Source organism: Pleurodeles waltl, chromosome 10 (assembly GCF_031143425.1).
Source record: "Pleurodeles waltl isolate 20211129_DDA chromosome 10, aPleWal1.hap1.20221129, whole genome shotgun sequence".
Lineage (NCBI taxonomy): Eukaryota > Metazoa > Chordata > Amphibia > Caudata > Salamandridae > Pleurodeles > Pleurodeles waltl.
Window position 1 is genome coordinate 1054981443 of NC_090449.1, and position 6000 is coordinate 1054987442.

Here is a 6000-nt window from a genome sequence, read left to right on the forward strand (position 1 = left end):
CAATGACTTAACTCCAGACCAATAGGTTTTTACATAGAAAAATATTATTTTCTTAATTTATTTTAGAACAACAAGATTCAGAATTTAGGTAAGTAAATCAATTGTAAGGTACATCACACAGGTAAGTATGGAACTTCGAATTAAAACAGTAATGTACACAGTTTTGGCAATAATGGCAATAAGCTATTTTAAAAGTAGACACTGCAAAAATCAACAGTTCCTGGGGGAGGTAAGTAATAGTTTGTTTCTCAGGTAAGTAAAGCACTTACAAGTTCAGACTCCTGGGCGTAGGCAGCCCACTGATGGGGGTTCAAGTCAACCCCAAACACCCAGCACCAGCAACACAGGGCCGGTCAGATGCAGAGGTCAAAGTACGACCCAAATAACATAGGTGCCTATGGAGAACAGGGGTGCTCTGGTTCCAGTCTGCTAGCAGGTAAGTACCTGCGTCCTCGGGAAGCAGACCAGGGGGTGTTTGTAGAGCACGGGGGTCCCAAACAGGCACACAAAATACACCCTCAGCGGCACAGGGGCGGCCGGGTGCAGTGTGTGAACAAGGCATTGGGTTTCAGGTAGATATCAATGGAGGGACCAAGGGGTCACTCTGACGATGCAGGCAGGGCACATGGGGGCTTCTCGGGCCAGCCACCGACTGGGCTAGGATGAGGGCCGCCTGCTGGTCACTCCTGCACTGGTGGTTGGTTCCTCTCGGTCCTGGGGGTTGCGGGTGCAGTGCTTTGTCCAGGTTCCTTTGTTACCGGGCAGTCGCGATCAGGGGGAGCCTCTGGATCCTCACTGCAGGGGTCGCTGTGGGGGTGCATGGAGGTCGACTCAGGGTGTCCACATCGTTGGAGTCTCCCGGGGGTCCTCTCTGCGGTGTTGGTTTCTCTGGACACGGGCTGGGGGCATTGGGTGCAGGGTGTGAAGACTCACGCTTCCGGAGTGAGGCTGGAGTCTTCTTTAAAGTTGGTTTCTTGGTTGTAGTTTTGGACAGAGCCGCTGTCCTCTGGAGTTTCTTGGTCCATTAGGTGCCCATCAGTCCTCTGAGTCCTCAGAGGTCACTGGTCCCGCTGGATGTGTCGCTGTGCAGGTTCTTTGAGTCTGGAGACAGGCCGGTAGGGCTGGGGCCAAGTCAGTTGTTGTATCTGTCGTCTCTGCGGGGCTTTCAGGTCAGCAGTCCTTCTTCTTTCTTCAGGTTGTAGGAATCTGATTTCCTGGGTTCAGGGTCGCCCCTAAATACTCATTTTAGGGGTGTGTTTAGGTCTGGGATGCAGTAGCCAACGGCTACTGTCCTTGAGGGTGGCTACACCCTCTTTGTGCCTCCTCTCTGTGGGGAGGGGAGCACATCCCTAATCCTATTGGGGGGAATCCTCCAAAACAAGATGGAGGATTTTCCAAGGAGGTGGTCACTTCAGCTCTGGTCACCTTAAGGGTGGACCTGGCCGAGGGGGTGACTCCTCGATTTTCTTATTATCTCCCCGGACTTGCTGCCAAAAGTGGGGGCTGTGTCCGGGGGGGCGAGCATCTCTACTAACTGGAGTGCCCTGGGGCATTGTAACACGAAGCCTGAGCCTTTGAGGCTCACTTCTAGGTGTTACAGTTCCTGCAGGGGGGAGGTGTTAAGCACCTCCACCCAGTGCAGGCTTTGTTTCTGGCTCCAGAGAGCACAAAGGCTCTCACCCCAGGGGGTCAGAAACTCGTCCCTCAGTGGCAGGCTGGCACAGACCAGTCAGTCCTGCACTGAAGGATAGGGTACAATACAGGGGGCATCTCTAAGATGCCCTCCGTGTGCATTTGTTTAATAAATCCAGCACTGCCATCAGTGTGGGTTTATTATTCTGAGAAGTTTGATACCAAACTTCCCAGTGTTCAGTGTAGCCATTATGGAACTGTGGAGTTTGTTTTGACAAACTCACAGACCATATACTTAATATGGCCACACTGTACTTACAATGTCTAAGAATAGACAGACACTGTAGGGGCATATTGCTCATGCAGCTATGCCCTCACCTGTGATATAGTGCACCCTGCATTAGGGCTTTAAGGCCTGCTAGAGGGGTGACTTACCAATGCCACAGGTAGTATTGTGTGTGCATGGCATCCTGAGGGGGATGCCATGTTGACTTTGCCTTTTTCTCCCCACCAACACACACAATCTGCAATGGCAGTGTGTGTGTTAGGTGAGGGATCCCTTAGGGTGGCACAACCCATTCTGCAGCCCTTAGGGACCTTCCCTGGTCACAGGGCCCTTTGTACCACTGGTACCTTTTACAAGGGACTTATCTGTGTGCCAGGGGTGTGCCAATAGTGAAAACAATGGTACATTTTTAGTGAAAGAACACTGGTGCTGGGGCCTGGTTAGCAGGATCTCAGCACCCTCTCAAGTCAAGTCAGCATCAATACCAGGCAACAAGGGGGGGAGGGTAACTGCAACAGGGAGCCATTTTCCTACATCAGTAAACTGATGCCAATCAAACTATTTCAATGTCAGAGTCCCTCAGCCAATAACTTCCTTCGGACTATATTAGGAATGAACATCTGGTCTGGACCTTGTTTTCCCTTTTGTTATATCTTAGCTTTCAGGTATTAATAAACTACACACTCTTGTTCTGAGCTGTTAACAAAAATTTAACAATGGATAGATATGATCCAACTCCACCTAAACAGCTCAAAAACTGAGTTCATCCTCACTGGGGAGAAAGCTGAAGAGGGCCGAGGGTCTACCTACCTGCTTTTACTGTTGGGGCAAAACCCCAAAACTAGCCTTTACTCTCAAAATATAGGGTTGTATTTTGATAAACAAATGTCTTTGGAAACCCATATTGTTGAGGTAGTGAGTAGCTGTTTACAAGAGCTTTACAGCCTAAAGTAATTCTGCATCTTCTGTTACAAGAATGTAAAGCCCTGGTGTTTGTTGACATAATTAACTCCGACAGTGCTTAATTTGAGCTGGTAGATGCAGCTGGGGCCCACTAGCACTCATATTTGGGAACAAGGACCTATGTTTCCACATTAGACTTTGACCAGAGCAAGGGACTCAGGAAGGCCACGAACCAGTGTTAACACAATCCAGATGCAAGCATACGAGGACTTGAACAGTAATTCTGAAGTCACTATCTGGATCAAACTCTCACTGTCTTTAAAAGGGACAGCTGGTACGAGGCTGTCTGTTTTTTTGGCAATGTATTCCTAGAGGGTCAGGTTGGTGTCCTGGGTGAACCCAAGTGATGTGGCATTCAATTAAAGTTGGGGTTCAAAGCGGTCATGGTTCAGGTCATTGAGCCAGGTATGTGCTGTTGCTTGTTTGTCGTTCTTGGCAAATAACAGGAATTCTGGCTTGGTGGGGTTGAGCTTCAGATAATAGATGCTGGACAACCAGGTATGGGTGATGTGCAGGTAGTGTTTGAGAAATTGGATGTCTGAGGCAGAGGAGGATTTCAAGTAGGATTGTGTATCATCAGCATACTGGTGAATCTTGTTGCTGTTATCTGTGAGTAGAGTACCACATGGCTCCATGTACAGGTTGAAGATGACTGGAGGCAGTATTGAACTGTGGGGGTCTTTGCAGACCATAGGAATCTTGACACTACTGTAGAGACATGGAACGTTTTTAGCTAGTTTATACATTTGGTTGGACTGCTGTCTCCTCTCATCAGCAGTATCTGAATTATCACAGGGTGGGGTCAGTGAGACGTTCTGACCCCACCTAATCTGTGACGGGGTGTCAGTGATAGACACTCTGTCCTGGGCACTTAAGGGCCTAAAACAGAAGTGCCAAAGGTTTGAGGCTATCAGTGGCACTCCCATGTGTCATGAGGGGGAGGGCAACCTAAGAGCTTTACTGGGCTGAGGAGGTCTCACTCTCAAGACTGACATGTCCAGGCCAGCAACATTCAGCTCAAGCAGGCAGGTACCCGCACATTTAGTGCATGTACTGCCCTGCCTGCTTGACCAGATCAAGAAAAGTGTCTGTCAAGCTGAGCTATGCCCAACCTGTTAGACACTCTTCATGTCGGGGAAAAAGGTGGTGGTAGTTGGGGGGTGGGCGGGTGGGAACAGTGCTGGGTCCCTCTTCCCTTAGGGACGGTCCGCTGCTGCCCACAGGACTTACAGCATTTGTTAACCTAGTTCCCACAAGAGGAGAATTACTGTAGTAGATTTTGAAACAAACAGCTTTAGCAATGGTAGATCAGTCTTCCTACTACAGTAGATGGCAAACCTTGCAAAACAATTAGACTATGGTAGCTCTAGAAGAGGGTGGACTGACTGACTTGACTGTACCTGGAGGGTTGCTCATCAACATATACCCCCATGGTTTTAACATTCGCATTAAGCTGTCAATTGTTTCCACCCCGAATGACCGGTGACTGTCATTACAGTTGTAACCAGTTATCAATACCAACTTGCAGGAATTCTGTGTTAGAGGCATTCAGACTGAGTTCACTCTTATTCATCCACTCTTAAATACAACTGATTACCTTTGTCATTTTCCGCCCGTCCGCTTCAGAATCAATATTCAGCCACAATACAACTTTTGTGTCATCTGTGTAGTTTGGAAAACTGGCACCCAGGTTAACTAACAAATCATTTAATGGCAGTACATAAATGTTGGGGAAAGAAAAGGAAGGAAGGCAGTATCCCATAGTTGATGTACACCGGCATGGCTTGCTCACTCCGGCTGTATGGTCAAGCAGAAAAGGTTCCAGCCTCTTCAAAGACACCTCGTCCACACCGGTCTCCCCCCTTAATCTACGCAACAGCGTAGGGTGGTCCAAAGTGTCAATGACAACTGAAACATCCAGCAGCATTAAGAGTGTCCACAGCTTTCAGGATGGCTGATTAAACGTCCATCAGAGCAGTCTCCATTCATTTACAGGGGTGAAAACTCGACTACTGATCCCCAGAAATGTCATTTAGCTCCACAGATGCTTGAAATTGTATGGTGGCTGCCTTCTTCAGTACTCTAAGGCAGTGTTGTCAAACCTTTTTATCGCCGCGGACCGGTAAATGTTTGATAATTTTTCCGTGGCCCGCTTGTCCCATTGTGTGACAAGCGGGCCACGGAAAAATGATCAAACATTTACCGCCCGCCACAGTGGGGCGGCCCGGTGCCGATTGATCCACGGACCGGCACCGGTCCGCGGCCCGGGGGTTGGGGGACACTGCTCTAAGGAACATTACAGATTGGAGGATAGTTGGCAGAGTACTCCAAATCGAGGCCTGCTTTTTTTCAGAATTGGTGTTACCCCAAGATTCATGCAACCTCATTGTGATAACACAATATATGAAAGAACTTAATAAATGGTGCTCCTTATGATATTTTTTAATTACCCTTGCATGGCAGGGATCATCCTCACAGGTAGCGAGCTTTGTAGATTTCATGATGAAAATTGTTTCTTTCAGGGAGATGCCCTGGAGTGAGTAAGATGACATGTCTGTATGGTGTCCTTTGGCTTCCAACATTGTAAGCTTCCAAGTCTTGGAGTTTTTTTGTTTCTCTAATTAGCTCAGCCTTCACATAGGATTGCTTCTGGCTGGGATCTCTTAAAGTGTTGCGAGTGATGTGGGGCTCGCCATCTCACCCGTGACCTGGAACAGAGCCTGGATGGAATTTGATGTTGTCACAAAGCACCCTTCCTTAGCAGCCAAAATGACCTTCATGTAAGTTATAATTGATGTTAGCTCTGCTTCAACAGGATAGTTGGTATTTATCTGCTACCAAAGCTTATTTTTACTCACTCGGCTCAGACATTAAACAGCATCTGATTTGGTCCACCTATTCCACCTTGAGATGTTTGGGGGTTCAGGCAGGGCATATTTATTCATGAATGCTAATAACCATAATACCAGTCTACCTTATTGCTAACAGGCAGGAAAAGTGCTACTGTCTGTATTTTCTATTTAAGGCCAAGTTATGTTGGCATAGACCTTTGGATTACAATACGTTAGCAGCTGTGTATGTATGGATGTGGTATCAATGCAGCACTAACCTAAAGGAAA